The 18,812-nt window shown below is 41.8% G+C and overlaps 1 protein-coding gene across 17 annotated transcripts in view; it reads right to left on the bottom strand.

The window, feature by feature from the left end:
* The window catches only part of nog1 (noggin 1), a 101,786-nt gene extending 83,555 nt beyond the window's left edge, over nucleotides 1-18,231 (bottom strand). For 9 of the 17 annotated variants that reach the window (XR_003219712.1, XR_003219705.1, XR_003219704.1 and 6 more), the window contains exons 1-4: nucleotides 17,981-18,231; nucleotides 17,283-17,383; nucleotides 12,010-12,813; nucleotides 11,455-11,643 (exon numbers count right to left, since the gene is read on the bottom strand). The gene's annotated coding sequence lies outside the window, so the exon portion shown is untranslated. The other 8 variants (XM_019357616.2, XM_019357615.2, XR_003219708.1 and 5 more) reach the window with 7 other exon arrangements.
* Nucleotides 18,232-18,812: the final 581 nt, after the last annotated feature.

The raw sequence follows: 18,812 nt of genomic DNA, 5'->3' as shown, positions 1-18,812 counted from the left end.
TAAATCTTCTTGTTCCATGTGCCAGGAGTTGCGCAAGAATGCAGACTTTTGTTTTTTGCAAGAAAGATTAGGAAAAAAAACCCTAAATTGTAAGAAAATAGCAGTTTTCTTCAGGATTGTGTTTCAGTAAATCAAATCCATATTGTGCTTACCTGCATGCATCCAAAGCTTGCTCAGAGCTAAAACACTAAAACAGAGACTGGATGCAGAGCAGAAAGTTTCTGGTATGAAAAATCGTGTCCCTTGCCAGCAGATCTCAGATATATTTCAATGCAGATATACATGCATTGGAAAAAGAGAGTTTGCATAAGACTCAGAGTCTTGCATGACTCTGAGTCAACCTGCTAAGGTTGTAGAACCAACCTTAGCAGCAGCAACTTGAAGCAACCGTTTCCTGTGTTTTTGTGTGACTTTGTTAGCCCTTCACACCAATGTGGACAAATTCAGGCCAGTTTTTCTTTACAACATCACTTCAGTGATGATTAAGAACCAATCAGTTCTATATTTGCTGCTGTGTTTGGGATCATTGTCCCGATGCATGGCCCAGTTTAGACCTGGCTTCAGCCTCACATTGACTCTATGACTGCACGGTGTCCAGGTCCTGTGGCTGCAAACAACCCAAATCCTCACAGCTCCACCACCGGGCTGACAGTTACTATGAGGTGCTGCCGTGTTTGGTTTTCTCAAATGAGGCATTGAAACGTCTCCGCTTTGGTGTCATTTCTCCAAAGGACATTGTTCAAAAACCTCTGTTGTTTGTTCAGATGCTGCTTTGCAAACCTAAGCTGTGCCGTCTTCTTTTTATTGAAAAAGAGAAGAGGCTTTTCTCCTGGCAGCCCTTCCAAACAAGCCATTCTTGTTCCGTCTGAAGCCTGCAGAGTCTCAGATGAATCTGCTGGGACGATTGTGGCTGTTAAACCTGTCACAACCCATCTCACAGGCTGCAATAAAACTGAGGGGCACTACATGAGGTACTAACTAGCAAACAATCATTTATTCTACAGAACATAATTAAAGAGAACGTGTTTGTCAGCGAGTTACTCATGCAAAGTGTGCATGGACATGTGGCAGTGCGTGGAAAGTAAAACTTCAGGAAGCTGCTATCCGAAGCAGGACATGCAACGTGAGGTCAGCTGCAGAAAGGAGGGACCTTTGTGACTGAGCTCACTGGACGCAGGTGTAGCTCATGCTACAGTTACTCCTCCAATCAGCTTCTGCAGAACAAAGCACAGAAAGTGCAACACAAGAACCAAAACAGAGACACCTAGTGTGTAGGAGATGCCATAACCCACACCCGAATGTTCCAGACCAGCACACAGCCAAAACACAGCTTTTATAGATGTGGTTTACAGTCTCCATTATCAGTTCACAAATTAGCAGCACCTGGCAGCTACTCACCCTCTTAATCCCTGTGGAAGAAGTAAAATTGTGATTTGTTTTTCACAAGACTGCATAGAGTGCTGTGAAAACTATCGCATGTGGTGTGTTCTGGAAAATAATGCTGCAGCATGAAGTGCAGCAAACAAATGGAAAACAAAGCCGGTCACTTCACCTCGTTCTTTTTAGCTCCAATCAGCAAAACTTTGATTTAAATCTAAGTTTACTTAGAGATTCAACAATTGTTGAAAGACTGTGTAACATTACTTTAACCTTTGGTCAGTGGAAACACTTATGCAAAAGGCCACTTCTGCATACGAGTCCAGCACAAGAGGGAGAATCTGAGAGCCGGAAAAGCAACACCAACTACAAATGTTCTCCAGGGTCGAGCATTTTCCTCACAATATTTGCACAGTTCAGCACGACAGTAATCGTGCACACTGCACATCTTTATTTTAACTGCGAGCGCTGCTAACAGTTTAGTGCTGCAGAGCTCAAAGAAACGACAACACGTGGAGTCATCCCCACCTAAGAACCATGGCACCAGACTCACCCAGACAAGGCTGCATGTCGAGCTCTGTGAGAATCAGTCTGCAGCTTGAATTCCTTCCAGTATTTGTGAGACGGCTTAATAACTGTAGAATTAAACTAATTACAAACACAAAGTTAACGGCGGCAGAGCAAATACGTGCCAAGCTCGGGAAACCCTGAGAGTCTGGACCTCTGCCTATCTCCGGATTCCAAAAACACGCTAACAAAATAACCAGATTAAATTGAGGTAGATTGAATAATTTATGTACACAAGCCTCATTTTGTTAACTCTGTTTTGTTTGTGGATGCAAAAGGTTACGGTACATTGCAGAGCAACACGAAATCTTTTTTTTCTTTTTTTTTTTTTAAACTGACATGAATACCAAACTCGAGTGTGCAGTTGATTAAGATGCATTTTTCCAGGAAAAGGAGAAAGAAGCAGGATTTCTGTAACCATGGCTGCAGCCGTTAAACACTTTCGAACCATCTCTGTATGTGTGGATTCAAGGGCAGAGTCGTAATGAGCAGTGGCATTAACGATACTGCAAGATGTGCTCCCGCCACGGCCTGCATTACTGCAGTTAACTGGGTTTGTAATGGGGTAGTTTTTCAGGCACGTGTCTGCAAAGAGTAGGCTTCAATCATATCTAAGTGCATTACTGGAAAGCAGGGAGGGAATGTGCAGTCGCAATTGCTCATATATATATATGAGAGAGAGAGCGAGAGATCAGGTCAGGAGAGGTGGAAGGAACTGTAGTCTCATTTTCATGCATTCCAGCAGATTTTTCAAAACAAATCTGAAAACCCGGCTAAATCTTTGCCGTTCCCTCTTGGCTTTGTGCATAAAACACGGTTATTTACACACCGAGACAGATTAAAAGGGGGGTTTCAACAACACCCTTGCAGCAGCACATGAATTATATCTATTACCAGCGACTTGATAGCGTGGAGTGAACAACAGCGGAATGATAATAACAGTAATACTGTCGCAGCCATTGTGCGACTCCCACTGAGTTTGTAAAACAGGACCGTACGAGGGTGACTGGCCTTTGATTTTGGAAATGAGTAAATCAGTCTGCAGGCTACAATGAGCCATCTCATTTGAGGCATTTGTGTATTTTGGATTTATTGGTCCCAGAATGCAACCCCTGCCCCCAAATCTATCTCTGACTAACGCAGCATTTTCTTTACTAGAAAATACGCTGTCGAGAAGTTTATAGAGGAGCACTTAAGTTCACAGACGGGTTTACTGCTGGCTCCGTGCGCTTGGTGTGAAATAACAAACATTTCTCTTAAACCCGTTTCACTGCTCAAAGGAAAGTGAGGGCTTAGTAAAACCCAAATAGCAATGGAGACAGAAAGATTCATATCATCAGGCTTCTTCTTTGGTGTCTGTACGTACCGAAGCGCGGTGCCATTCTTGGTTAATTTGACAATTACGGCGTAAAATGCAGCAGAAAAAAAAAAAAAAAAAAAAAAAAAAAACCACAGCCAAAGACTGAAGTGACACCTGAGGCTGAAAGAGCTATTTAAAGAAAGGTTACGATGTATGAGGATCAACTAAAAAGCTGTTTGCAGTTTTCCTACCTCGGTATTTCTAATCATCGAAATCTCTGATTACGAGCTAATATTTCATGCCAAGTCATGGACAAAGTCACACTCTTGTCCCTCTGGAAGGTGTACAACATTTAGTTATTATAGTTATTACAGACAATTGAATTTCTTATTGTGATTTATTAGTTAATTTCCTTTAAATTGCCCATTTCCAGGCATCTGAATAACTTTCCAAATTTTCAAAAAAGTTCAAATGATTCTAATGTGATTGCTGATGGCCATTTCCTCAGACGTGAACAAAAGAGCTGAACCCATCGGTGCTTTCCAGGCGGGACTGAAAAAGAAAAGAAAACAAAAGGAGAGCCAGAAAAGTTGCTTTTGTGTGCTGGAAACCTGCGAGAGGCTGCACAAGCTGCTCCAAGTAAACTTACTGACTGATCCATGTATGACAGTATCTTTCTAATAAGCACAACTTTGGAGAAAAAGCGTCCAATGCTGTGAATACTGAGTAACCCCTAACCTCTAAATATTTTATTTAAATCGATAAAAACTCATCTTGAAAGCCAAAAAAAAAAAATACTAATGTACCTTATTTTCTGCACTATAAGCGCACTTCAAATCCTTCAATTTTCTCAAAATTCGACAGTGCGCCTTATGTATGAAGTCTGGTTGTGCTTACTGACCTCGAACTTTTGGTTTTGGTTTTATTTGGTTGATTTTATTTGGTACACGGCGCTCAGAAATCTTTCAAAAAATGTCTTAGTACGACTTCGGTAAGCTACGAAGCTGCACCGCTCGATGGATTGTCGGAGCATAGCGGCTACCGTAGTCAGGAGCCTCGTGGAGTAATCTGGGTCCTAAACTCCGTCCGCTTCAGGTTCCAAAGTCAAACGAACACTGCGGCATCACTGAGAGTTAAAAACTGTCTAAATTCTTTGATCTTTAATAAAATGATCAGCGTTGCTGCTTTACCAGGTGTAACAATTAAGTTTAACATCCAGGCATCCATGAAAACAGGATTTACGAAGTTTAACGGAGTTAGAAGTTAGCAGGAAGTTAGCTCGCTAGCTTCCACCTAAACATGATATAGCATGTTCTGACTGAGATTTCTGAAAAAATTCAAACGTACAGCTCTGCTATCACTTCCAACATAAATGAGGACAGAAAACTCAACAGCAGTGACGTTTGTAGAGTTACTGAAGTTGGACTAGTTGGTATTTAACAATGTGCTACGTGATCGCTAGCGACACAGCTATGTTAGCATGATATAAACACAGTGAAGCTGGAGGATGAACGCTAACTTTTTTCCACTTGATAAAAGTTAACGTGAGGGTTCCTGATGGTTAAGGACAAATGCAATCGCATGGCAGGATGCTGTAAACGGACCAAACTTCAGTCAGGAGAACAACTGAGATAATCCATCCACAACACGAGGTTAGTCATTAATATACTGCAACAACATGGGGATAGAGCAGCTGCGAGAGAATTCAGCATTAATGAATCGACGGTACGGAACGGAAATGGAGGAAGCAAGAAGAATGAGCTGAGTAAAGTTTGACTTAACTGTTTTGTTTAATGCATCTTATAATCCGGTGCGCCTTATGGTCCGAAAAATATGCTAGAGTAAACTTGCAAGCCCTGTGACTGAGCGTGAATTACCTTTCTTTGTGGGAGATGAGAAACAAGCTCCTCATAATGCAAATACAGTATGTTTATACATGTAGTAAACATGTTTTTTTAAAGATAGAAACTGAGAAAGCAAGCAAACTTTAAAATACTTACATAAAAATAACATATTGGTATCGGCTATTAGCCAAATTAACCAGAATTATATAAAATTATTTAAAATGACGTAATGATCTTTATTAAAGTACATCTAGGGTTCAACCCTTAAGGAAAGCTGTCACAGCTACTACTATTTCCACAGGCCTGAACCAGATTAAAGCTTTCATAAACCGATCAGAAGACAAACTGTACATGTAAACCATCCCATCCTGACTCTTCCCCAGAACAGCAGCTTTCAAGCTGAACTGGTCCTCTGGGAAACTTTGTCTTAAGGAATTAAGACGTGTTGCTCTTAAGGAATTAAGAGCAACACGATAGCAGCAACTACTGTGCTGGACAGACAAAAGTCAAGTCTGATCCAGGACATATTCTTCCTTTTTGCCCGTCACACTTTTCCAATTAAGTGCACATGCACGTTCACGTTCACAGCAGACCGTACTGAATCACGTCCCGTGTAAACACTTGAGCTAAAATCCTCAATCAGGATGATAAAATGTGTGCGTGTAACCGCAGCCACCGTGTTACTGCAGGTCTCCCATTTCTCTGTCGTTTCTGGAGTGGTATTAGTAAGATTTAGTGTAAACCAAATAATCACTGAAGGTGATGCACTATTCCAAGAAAAGCACTTAGATGGTACCAACAGAAATTATCCCATTTATCATTCCGCAGTAAAAGTGTCTCTGCGTTACATGCATTTTTAACCAACACCCTCATTTTCTGGATGCTTTACATCTTCTGCTATTTAAATAACACGCTTAGCATATCGGAGCATACACAGTTTGGGGTAATGACATAATTTGAGGCGTACGTTTCTGCAAGAATGAGAACGATAAGTCCCTGTCTGCAGGTCGGGGAGAAGTGGTGTTAAAACACATTTAAGCTCTCTTCTGAGGAGGAAGCGGTGCATGACGCACTATCGCAAAACAGAATAGTCCTCTGATGAAGAGTGGAAAACTGACACAGCTGAGAGAAAACAGATTCTTCCTCGCAGTATCCAGAAAGAAACGCTTCGCCTACTTCATGTTCAGCCATTCTTGCTGCTTTGTTTCAAGCTGCTTGGCTGACTGCAGGTCTGGCCTGCTGATTGCAGTGATAGACATGAAGGAATCTGGTGTTGGCTGCCAGAAACCACAGAAGAAAAAGGAGAGCACCCTCGGTCTACCGTTGGTCTGTGCTGTAAGGAGAGGTAAACACTGGTAGTCTCTCCTTAGTACGCATGGCTTGTGTTGGCTGAGAGAGCAGCTGCAGCTCTGAGGAGGTGCCAGTCTGTGGTCTGCTGAGCAGAAGACAATTATATTTAATGAATATGCACAAAAAATGCAGTGCGGCCCATGAGCATTAATGTTACGCAATCAAATCCATACTAGTACAGACAAGTCTCTCAAATTTAGAAATGCATTCCCTGCGAGTGTACAGTAAATTTGAATGGGGGGGGCTGAACCGCAGGGTGTATCCCCCCGTCACTCAAACACAAACAGTGACTGCTGCTCGGCCTCTTTCGTGACAACATACAGACTTTTATCAAGAAGCACATGACATGCAGGTAAACTAGTTAGCACTTGTTACCAACATTTTTTAAAACCTTTATTTAACCAGGAAATTAAACTCTCGCGAGATTGTCCTGGGTTGTCATACGCAGCATGAACATAGGCGACGATGGCAGGAGCTCCCAGAGGAAACCCACACAAGGGCAAGCAGAAGCAGCCAGCTCCACACAGAAAGGCCCTGACACCGTCTGAAACCAGCAGATTTTCCCCACCTCTCCATTTTTGTGCATCTCAATTTTTTTATTTTTTTTATTTTTATTTATTTATTTTTTTTTTTTTTACACAACATTTCCAGAGTGAAAAATCTAAAATCCTGAGCTACACTCAAACCTCTGCATTCCTGTCAGATTTTAAGCCCAACAGGTCCAGAATATTCATCACCGGCAAATAAAAATCAACATCCTCATTCGGCTGTCTGATAGCACAAGTAGGAAAAAATGACAACAATGCAAATGCAGAAGGGCTTAAAACTGCAGTTCCTCTAATGGCCACTAGAAGCCACAGAAGAGTCGATCCCCATAGACTCCATGTTAACCTTTAAAGCAGAGATAGACATGATCACAGAAAATATCCACAGTCCAGATATACAATCAAACACCCCTAATTTTGTATACTTGTCCATTAAAATTGAGTTTTTACCCACGGTAAAATAAACATTATTAGGGCCGTAGCTGCAGACTTGAGTATTAGCTGTCTGCTAGCCACCCATCTCCGCTAACTGGACTTAGTGAGTTAGACCAGCGGTCCCCAACCTTTTCTGCGCCACGGACCGGTTTATGTCCGGATATTTTCACAGACTGGCCTTTAAGGTGTCGTGGATAAATACAACAAAATAAAATGAGTACCAGTACCACAAAAAAGAAGATTTATTCATAACACACAGGAAAAGAGCCAGGGAAACAGAGTTAATGATTAAAAAAAAAATAACGATAAAAACCCTGAAAACCATAAATTCACACCCGAGCCTCAACTCTCGCGGCCTGGTACCGGTCTGTGGCCCAGGGGTTGGGGGCCGCTGAGACCATTATACCACCATCTATAACAGCATCTCTGTGATGCACCTATAGAACCTGTGTATTCCTCAATAGGCTCAGTAACATTAGTAGTAATGTTACCTACCACGCACTCTGACCTCTTGCTCAAATGTGGATACAAAAAGCGTAAAAACAGAAAATAAAATTCCAACAATAATGGTTCCAAAGGCTCAGAGGCTTCAAAAACCAGTGGGTCATGGTGTCACGACCATCTTTCATATACAGTTTGTGATTAAAACAATGAAAGCCTCCGAATAAACCCAAACCCCCTCAAACACACACGACAGAATGAGGTCCAAGAAAGAAAACGTTTTGTAGTAATGACCCAGAAACTATATGCTGATGAGGACAAACTGTAAACATGGTACATATTTATAGCGTACAAATACCCGAGACTTGCATCCAAATGACCGAAGCTTTGCTGCAGGCATGCGGCTGTTATCTGGTGTTTTTAAAGAGTTAAAATTGTTGAGGCAAATATCAAATCTTTGGGAAAACAAGCTAAGCTTAAAGTGCTTCAATCAACCAAAATTAATTGAAATGTTTCACGAGTGTAAACAGCTGGGTATCGCTACAGTAATGCAGCTCTTTGCTCATTTACTCCGTGACCTTCAAGTGGTTTTCCTAAATGCACACATAGATCATGTCTAAATTACACCCCCTCAGGACAACTCCGTCTTTTATAGCAAAGCAGTCATCTGAATATGCACTTAAGCTCAGGACAGTTTGATGAATTATCATTCGCTGAGGTAGAATTACCTCGAAATGCTCAGGGTTTGATTTACTCAACTGAAAAAGTGGCAGGAGAAATACAGCTGTGCTAAAATTACAAATATCCACTGCAGTGGAGCTGTTATGCAAGTTGTGTGGCCTCGGGCACAATGTATGAACCTTATCAACTGATACCCGTCCGAGGTTTTCCTTTTGTAAAGGCAGCCATTCATTACAACCAGCATGTATCTACACCGCCTCTACAGTTTGTTACTTTTTCTTTGCTTTAGAGGCAGAAATGGGAGACAGGTTTAAATACCTGTAATAATGAAGAACCGCTCTTCAATAAAACCACAACAACTACGCAGAATTACTGGTGATATTCTCCACTTCTATACAAACACATACCTCCCCAGTATAAGGCCATGTTTGAGCGTTTTAATCCCAGTACACCCACATTCTACAGCGAGTGGCCAAACGGGTTAAACTCGGGTTTAGTTAACCTCTTGTAATCCCCTTTCTTATAGGGATTACTTTTGTCTCCAAGGAACGGTCATGATTTATGAATCTTTGAAAATTCTAAAGAGTTACTTTTTTTGGGCTTTTCAAGCTCGATAGTATGTAATGCACTCCTACCACCAAAAAGTGGCAGTATTACACCTCAACTGTCATTAAAAACCAGAAATAGAAGAACACCTGTCTCACTACCTTCAACCAGAATGTAAATGTTGGTATTGTGAGACGTTGCACTACAAATAGTCAAACTTCACCAGAGCCATCGAAAAACAAGCAGCTGTCAAACAGGTTTTTGCTTCTAATGGCAGTCCCCGCCTTCTAATAAACTACACCGACCAAGCAAAAGACGCTTCCTTACTTGATTCCTTCTGCCAAGTAAGATAGTTGGCAAACATAGAAATAAAGAAAATAAGGCTTATGAACTCCGAGTAACCAGATCACGATGGATGAGGACATGAAACAAACATCTGAAAAATCTTCTTTCTCGCCGCTTCCTCTTGGGGCCTTCTGGATCTGCGCTCTGTGATTCTTCGTTTGCTTATTTTTTGTTTTTACCTGCGACATGTTCACGTTTACTTAACGAAAGACAAAAATTCTGTCACAAAAAAGCGATACATGTACACCAGACATTACCAGCCTAAAAACAGGACGTTCTTTTATTCTGTTACTGGGAAATTTAGACACTGAAACTGGTGTAAATGTGCTTACGCTGTGGTTTCATGAATCTGCACGCATAATAGAGCAGAAAGCCTTCAACACAAATATAGTTGATCTGCACAGGAGAGCATAGAAAAAGGAAAGAAACAACAGAAAAAAGCATCAAGGTATCCCTTGGGTAATATCTCTAATAGTAAGCTATTAAAAATCACTAAGAAAAAAAAACACATTGAAAAACAGGCTTCCAAGCGCAGCCATTATTTTGTTACCTCTGGCAGACAGCGAGGCACCTGGGAAATCTGAGCCGACGTTAACGGGCAGCAGCAGTCCAGCAGAAAAACTATATCACTTTCTTAAGCTAATTAGCCCTGTATATTACGAATCAAAAGAGCCTCACTCTGAAACACAATGGCCAGCCAAGAAATATATTTGTCTTCCATTTGTGAGAGACTGGCAGTGGAAAGACTCCAGGACCGAATATTATTCAACCAAGACATTCCAGGGGATAAAATGTTGCATTAAGCGTCTGATTTTTGTCACTGCTCCACCGTTTTTTCCAAACAAACGGACAAAGAGATGAAACTGGATCTCACCGTCAACGTGAAAAACTGAAAGGAAGGTCAACGTTCGACCCGATGATGCTGCTCTGACAGATGTGACAGACCTTAGACTGACGTACGCGTCACAATGTACTTCGGAGGCATTTTAAAGTTACAGTTATGCAATGATAAACTTGTATTAGCTGTATGGGAGATAAACATTTGGATTTGACAAACCTGAGCAAGTAAATTTTCTGTGTTTCACCGTTTAGACATTTTCTGAGTGCCAGTTGTGTGGTAGTCATCATCTTGTCATAAAACAGGACTTTTCTCTTTCTTTAAGAAAAAAAAAAAAAAGACTGTTTCTAACTGCAGTTGCTTGGATATTTAAACATTTTTAAATGTTTCATTATTTTTATTCTAATATTTAAAAGACAGCATTTACCTTTTTAATAGTAGCTAGCGTATTTAACCTAAATCACACCAGTTAACAGCATGAACCTTACATTATGTATTAGTAGTTATATGTATACTGGAAAGCCCCCAAAACTAGTAGGAAAAAGTGACATGCTGGTATTTGCATCTGCATTCATTTTGCTAACATTCCCAGATATTCCAGGTAAATCATGCACAATGAAGATTGGGTAGTTGTACAAGTGGTGTACCTTCAGTTTGCTCCTATGCCTGATAAAAACCAGGGATAACAGCTTTAATCAGGCCACAGAGGCAAGACTTCAGTCAGTGTATACATTTCACCAGCAGATGGAGGAAAAACATCAAAGATGGCACAGACCTGCACACACTGACCGTTTGATTCAAATGTACTGCGTACTGATAAAAACAAGCAGTTCTCCTCTGAGTGCCAAACCTAAAACCACAATATTCATTTTTAGTATATAACATACACATTTATCAAAATGAATAAATCATTTAAAAACATGTGTGAAACAAACCTGAAATAGACCTTCCTGCACTATATGGAACAATTTCCCAAGAAGCTCCTTACTTTGATAACATATAAAGACTACTTAGTTTTGGTGATGTGGGGACTTCTCGATCTCCTTACCGTTTCCAGTTTCAAACGTCTATTTTCAGGTGACATCTTGACAACTTTTAAGCTTTCATGTCACATCAAACGAGATCAGAGCTAGGGCTAACATCACGTTACTGTAACCTCTGGTAGTAATGTGGAACTGGACTCACCTCTCGTTGCTTTTGATTTGTGTGAAACCACCAGGCAGAGCAGAGAGTGACTCCTGACAGAGACGAGGAAGACGGCAGTTCTTTGCTCCAGCAGTTTTCTGTTTTCAGAACTTGTAAATCTACACTTCAATAAATCCATCACAGGGATCGTCATCAATCCAGCAACCAGCCTCAATCAGATTTGCTCATCTAACACGAAGGAAAAAGCAATAAGCACAGAAAATGCATAAGGAGACCTTTGTAATACTGTAAGATTCCATATTTCAAACAAGGCAGTTTTGTTGTGCACCTGAACAGATTAGTTTGGATTACATGAATAGACTTTGTTAAGGAAAGATACACAGACAATTATAAATATACAAACCTAATTTCATAATATATAGAAACGACTTGACTTTGTTGGACTTCCAGAAGTTCAGATACTTCTGAGATATTTCTAGTGTAAAGTGTTGATTCTGGGCGGAGTCTTTATTATCTTTAATCTTTACTTTGCAACAAATTTTTAAGATTTTGACATCCTTGTTAAGAATCAGCTGATCACCTTCATCGACTCACAGTAGCTTTCAGAATTTAATTCAGGCTCTTGCTCCAAACTTTTGAGGATCTTCACAGTTTTGGTTATCCTGTCGATACGGTCAGCCCTTTAAAAATAAACTCCTGGTGGTGTCCGACTCTGCCAAGGCTGCCCTTTGTCTCCAGTTATGTTCATCATTTTTAATGGAGAGAATTTCTACTTATAAACCAGCGGCCTTGCCTCTACTTTTTGTAGATGATTTAGTCCCTTTGGCTTCATCAGGTGGTAACCTCCAGCTCACACTGGGCCAGTTTGCAGTCAGGTGTGAAGGAGTGGGAATGAGAAGTCCATGTTTCTTAACTGGAAAAGGGTCAGGGACGGGCTCCTGCCCCAAGTGGAGGAGCTTAAGTAACTCAGTGTTTTGCTCAGGAGTGAGGGGAGAATGAAGTGGGAGGTTGGTGTCATGTCTGCAGTAATGTGGACACTGTGTCAGTCTATTGTGGGGAAGAAAGCTGAGCTCAAACTGGCGATTTACCAGGCGATCTGATTCCTACGCTCACTCTATGGCAACGAGCTTAGAATAGCGACTGAAAGAATGAGATCGTAGGTAGAAGAACTGGCAACGAGCTTCCTTCGAGAGCTGGGTGGGCTCTTCCTTAGCGATAGGGTGAGGAGTTTGGTCATTCGGGAGTGACTCAGTAGAGCTGATACTCCTCAGAGAGAAAGCAAAGCTTTCAGAGATATCTGTCAGCTGGCGTGGGCCTTGTGTCTCCCTAGATGAGCTGGACGAGGCGGCCAGGGACCAGGTGGCCAGGGACAAGGTCATCTGGGCTATCCGCAGACTGCTGCCACAGGAGAGGCCCCAGGTAGGAGGCAAAGAGGCAGAAAATGAATGAATGGAAGGAAGGATATGATTATTCATTCACAGAAATTACTTCAAAAGTTTAAATTTGGGACATTTATTAAGGAGCTTAACTACAACGGATAGTGAGAACAGCTGAGAACATCATTGGAGCCTCTCTTCCCTCCATCACAGACACCTTTCACACCTGCTGCGTCCGCAAAGCCACCAGCATTGTGGAGGACCACACACACACTCTTCACCCTGCTGCCTTTCAGGAAGAGGTACTGGAGCAGTCGGGGCCTCAAACAGTTTCTTCCTCCAAGCCGTCAGACTCCTGAACACTGACTGGACTGACTGACACACACACACACACTCCTGTGCACAATCTCATGCACACACACACACACACACCTTCATACATCAAGTTACTTTTTGCACAATGGTGAGTCTTTTGCACTACCCGCTGCCATTGTTGCACTTTTTATTGCACTGTTGTGTCTTATCGTTCTGCTCCGTCTGGTGTTGCAGTATTTGTTTGGGTTTTTTTTGCTATTTTTGCACACTTGCACTTTATGTAGTCCTGTGCTGATTGTTATATGTCATATGTAGCACCACGGTCTTGGAGGAATGTTCTCTCGTTCCACTGTGTACTGCACCACTGCACATGGTTAGAATGACAATAAAGCCACTTGACTTGACTTGACTAATGTAGAAAGCGGACTGTTAAAGTCAAAGGGGTTTTTTTTCCCCCTTTTAAACAAATCTGATTGGAGCATCTATCTAAACAAGATCCCAGAAACGGAGTCAAAGAAAACGGGAGACTACAACAGAAAAGTCCATTAAAGCCGTCACTGCACCACCAGCAGCACTGTGACCTCATAGGAAACGACGACCATCTTCTTCCATCAGGAAACATCTGGGCAAACACTTCAGTTTCACGCCTCATCAGCAGAGAAATTAAAAAAAAAAAGAAAACAGGACAGGGGTGGGAGGGCGTTTCAGAGCACAGGGATACAAAGGTCTCTGGTCTGCTTTCACTTTTAACTCTGGTGGAGGGCCAATCAGGTGGATTATAGGGGCAACGAGGAAATGACCTTGTAATACATCGTTTCCACTGAGCAGTCCTCTGAGGCAGCACAAAGAGGGTTTACAGTGTATATGGCAGTTTACGTCAATGACTGATGCTGGAGATGGAAATAAATTCTGTATTGTTATTTGTCCACAGTGAATATGAATCTTAGATCTGGAACTGGAGATGTCTCATAAAGTCAACACTAGAATCTTATCAGTTTGAGTGTTTCATGAAGCAGAAACACTGAACAATATCTGCTCATATTTGCTGCTTTGTCCATTTTACATCACAGTTTTTAGCTTTTGAAAATGTGTTTAATGGATAAACAGACCACAGACTTACATCATTGTCAGATTAAGCACGAATCATAAACTCCAATTCAATGTAAGAGATTACTGGGGAGATTATTGGGAAACAAGAGTTAGATAATTCAGTTATAAAAATAACTCGTTTACTCTTAATAAGCCTGTTTGTGGAGAACGCAGACCAAACTGCATCACAGTGCTTTGAGAAATCTGGAAGACAATCGTTCCTGCTAATGATAGAAACAAGCCTGTTTCACCACTTTACGCAAAAACACACCGTCAAGTACGACCAGGCTGAGAAGGCATATTAGTAGATGCTACCAGCTGGTGACGTGCACCCCAGAAATGAACATAGGACTCCACCGATGGTCGAAGCGCTCACTAGATCAGGGGTGGGCAACTCCAGGCCTCGAGTGCCGGTGTCCTGCAGGTTAGATCCTTGATCCAATACAGCTGATTCAAATGGCTAAATGACCTCCTCAACATGTCCTGAAGTTCTCCAGAGGCCTGGTAATGAACTAATCATTTGATTCAGGTGTGTAGACTCAGGGTGAGATCTAAAACCTGCAGGACACCGGCCCTCGAGGCCTGGAGTTGGGGACCCCTGGACTAAATGCACTCCACAGTGGATGGAAGTGACTGATGAGGTTCCATGGTGCAAACGGAGGAATTTAAGCAGCTGGTTAAAAAAAACCTCAACCCGAAATTTAAAATATTTTGTGCAGTTCCTGAAAAATTGCAAGGTTAAGCTACTTTAGCAATAGTTAAATTAAAGTTAATTAGTTGTTTTACACTTAAACCTAGCTTATTTTTGTGCTCACATTTAACTTCTGCTGTGTCAAACTATTATTGCACTCCAAAATGCTGCTGCTTGAAACCTCAAACTACCGATAACATTTTCCTATATCGTCATAAATCTATGAATCCATTTTCTTTCAATTATCTGGAGCCAGGATGACGATGCATCAGCCTAAGGAGAGAAGCGTAGACCTCCTTCTTCCCTACCACTTTCCTCGGCTTCTCCGGGGAACGCAGAGGCATTCCCCGGCCAGCTGAGAGACAATCTCTCCAGTGTGTCGTGAGTCTGCCCCAGGGACTCCTCCCAGGAAGACATGTCTGAAACACCTCACCCAGGAGGCATCCTAGGTGTGTGTGTGTTATAAATTTGCAAGTTTCCTTGAAATGGAGGTTAATGCTACTTGTTCTAGTTAATAGAAACCCTTCAAACCCTGCCCTGCACTTACTCGAGTGCCCAAAAACACATCTAAGCAAGACTAAAGCAGATCAGATGAAGGTTTATGAGCCATGTGAAGCACAGACGGTCAGATGTGTAAAACAACATCTGTAATTATTTGTTAGTCATAGTAACAACAATACAGCTAATAAGAGAAAGGGTTTGACAAAGTGTTCTGATATTTAAGAATAAACATTTTTAAAATGGTCTTTTATCAATGTAGTCCAAACTCTGTCAGCACTTTTACTACGAGCCTGTTTTTCTGGTTTAGGCACCAGTCCCAAAATCCTGTGGTACAGTAAGCCTCTTAAGAAGAGTGGGTGTTGTTACAGCAGCAGATTACTGCTCAGAGTTTTACAATGAGAAGTTTAAACACGCACATACGGCTGCGACAATAAAAATACTAACAGGTGACATGAATATCATTATCACCCTGTTACAAGCTGTGCTGTGGGAAACTCCAGGTCTTATCCCCCACCCGCAGATATGCACATCCCTGATGGCAGCAGTGGCCCCTCACAGCCTCTTGTAGCAGGTGAGCACACTGACATTCCACAATAACTGCCCAGCATCAGCAGGTGGAGCATGTCAAAGAGCCCAAAAGTCTCTAATGGACTCGGATGTGGCTCAGTGCACAGCAGAGGGCAAGCCGACATTTTAAAGCACACGTCTACCCCAAAACATGAGGCATCATGAAGTGTTAGCTTGCCTCCCCCGGCTTATCAGACACAATGTTGCCTTTGGTTATTCATTTAAAGCAGGCCAAGACTTTCTCAGAAGCGATGTTTGGATTCCAAGTGTCTCTTCAGCTTGCTTGGCACCATGCTAGCAATAGCCAACTTAGGATGACAGATGACGCACTAGAGCTTAGAGCTGTTGACATCCCTGGTCCAGCTGAAACCTGAAGACGGAGACCTTTCCAGTTCTGTCACTGCAAGTTCTGTTTATTTTTTTATTTCTCGTCTCAGTTGTCTTTCGCTAGTCGTTCAGCAGCACTGGTGCTGACTTCAGTTCATAGCTCTCGAATAATTGTTTTTGATACATTAAATTAAAATTTTGTTATGCAGATAAATAAATAAATAATGAAGCAATAATGCATGGCTGTCACAAAATTAACACACCTGGACACAGCACACCATCTGAAGCGTATCTGCCAGTTTCTCAGGATCAAGCAATATCAATTGAGGCCACAGGTCAACAAAATTAAAATCCACAAACTCCACTGCCAGCATCCCACCGTGTACCTCCAAACACCCCCAAAGGTCCCACGTAAATGACAGACAGCTGACATGTTGTCTCCACAGGCACACATATCGACTCCACCGCCTTATCACACACACCATCAGACAAACTCTTGCTTCCTCTGGTTTATTCATTTAAAGCAGGCCAAGACTGTCTCACAAAGCACGTTTGGCTTCCAAGAGTCTCTTCGGCTTGCTTGGCACCGTGCTACTATTAATCATCTTCAGATGACAGATGACACACCGGAGCATGGAGCTGCTGACATGCCTGTTCCAGCTCAAGACACGAGACAGATACCTTTTGTTTGTTTGTTTTTTTAAATTTCCTGTCACTCCACACACCACTGTGCTATCTGTGACAAGCAATCTAGGGAGGCCCGACCCCAAGACTCACAAAACTCCAAGCGTCCCTCTACTAGACACCGCCGGACACCTCCAAAGATCCCAATGGACAGCCTGACAGGTTCAGAGGCTTCTGTGCACGTTTGTAGGAATGGGCCGCTAATATTTCTACATTATACAGTCAGCTGTGGCCTGGTTAATGTTTCACACTCATCAAAGCATTTCTGGCTTATCAAACAGCTGGAGCAGCCACTTAAACGACAGTCAGACACAAACCTTGTAAGGACCCGAGCGTCTCCTTCCAGGATCCACTTGTTGTGGAGAAAACTTCCTCACAGGATGAGAAACGAGAAAAGCCATAGCTCTGCTCACATTTCCTATCACAGTACAGTTAGCATAATTCCCAGAACAGAAACAAAATGTTTTGTTAATTTATTTTTATACCAGAAACATCTGGTTTAAACTTTGACCACAATCACCAACGTGTTTCTAAGCTCTGAAGCCTGTTCAGCTCATATCTGCTGTATCATTACATGCATGTGCATTACAGTTTATAAAAAAGAATAAAACATGTTGCTGTATTTGGATTCGATAGTTGCGTTTATGCAGTTTTGATGTTATTTTCTTGATTCAAACCAGCGTTAAAGGCTAAATGTTTCCTTTAAACGGTGTTTTGGGTTTTTTGTTTTTTTGTTGTTGTAAAACTTCTGTTTGACACCTAAACTCACTTCAAGCTAAGCTACATATACACTTTACATATTAAGTCGTATTAGAGAGTCAGTCTGTTAGCAGCACACACTTGTTAGACATCTTAAATTAGGGACGGACTAAAGCTAAAACCCAGCTGTTTTTAAACACCTTTCTGTTAGCTGTATTAGCCGTCCTATTAGGCTCTGACACACAGTGTAGTTTCCTGTTTAAGTTTTACTTCTGTAACTGTTGTTAAATACAGAAAAGGGGAGAAAAAAACTCACCAGGGGCTGCTGAGATGGCACACTCGGAGGCTTCGCAGTGAAGAGTCGGATCTGCTAACTGGACAAGATTTATTTTATTTTTTTAAGGAACAGCTAGCACGCTTCTGAGACATAAAATAAATTCATATTCAATCCAGTTATGAGGCATTTAATTACTTTACATCATCAATTAATTGATGAAAGTGCCGCTGGTGAACCGGATATAGCCTACTTTTCCTTTTTTTATTCACAATCAGCAGCAGGGCCTCCATCTGGTCAGGAAACCTGTGCGCATGCGTGTGATAATAACGGTAGCTGTTATTGTGAAGTTCATTTTTAGGGGAAAATGTATGTTGTTGGTTGATATTTTTAGTTTTGACCTTCCTAGTGCATTCAGTCCCAACTGTTTATAACCACACGATTAAATTAAATAAATAAATGACAATTAATCTAGACGTGGATTAAAGCGCACAGCCTTAATCTTAGTGAAATGAAGAGTCGGTGCATATTTGCTGGCTGTGTGCTTTGAGCATAACACGGTGAAAGTCTTCAAGCACTCACATTTGACAGAACATCGCTGTTTTTCGTTACACACCACTGCTGTGGTTTAGTCTGCAGACATAAATGGTTTTTAAATGCCTCAGGTAAATACTGTGGCACTGTTGATATGAATGATCAGTGAATGCGCCGCCTGTAAAATGTTTAAAGTATCAAGTGCGTCATTAGCCGTGGAAGGTTCTGCGTCCTCACATATTCATGCAGGAACAGACTCTGGCTCTCCCCACGGGGAGGATCCCGGCAGATGACCGTCCTTCCTTTGGCCTCCTGTTTCTTCCTGTTAAAAGGGAGTTTT

The sequence above is a fragment of the Oreochromis niloticus genome, linkage group LG4, assembly GCF_001858045.2.
Source record: "Oreochromis niloticus isolate F11D_XX linkage group LG4, O_niloticus_UMD_NMBU, whole genome shotgun sequence".
Lineage (NCBI taxonomy): Eukaryota > Metazoa > Chordata > Actinopteri > Cichliformes > Cichlidae > Oreochromis > Oreochromis niloticus.
This window is presented reverse-complemented; position numbering and strand designations above follow the sequence as displayed.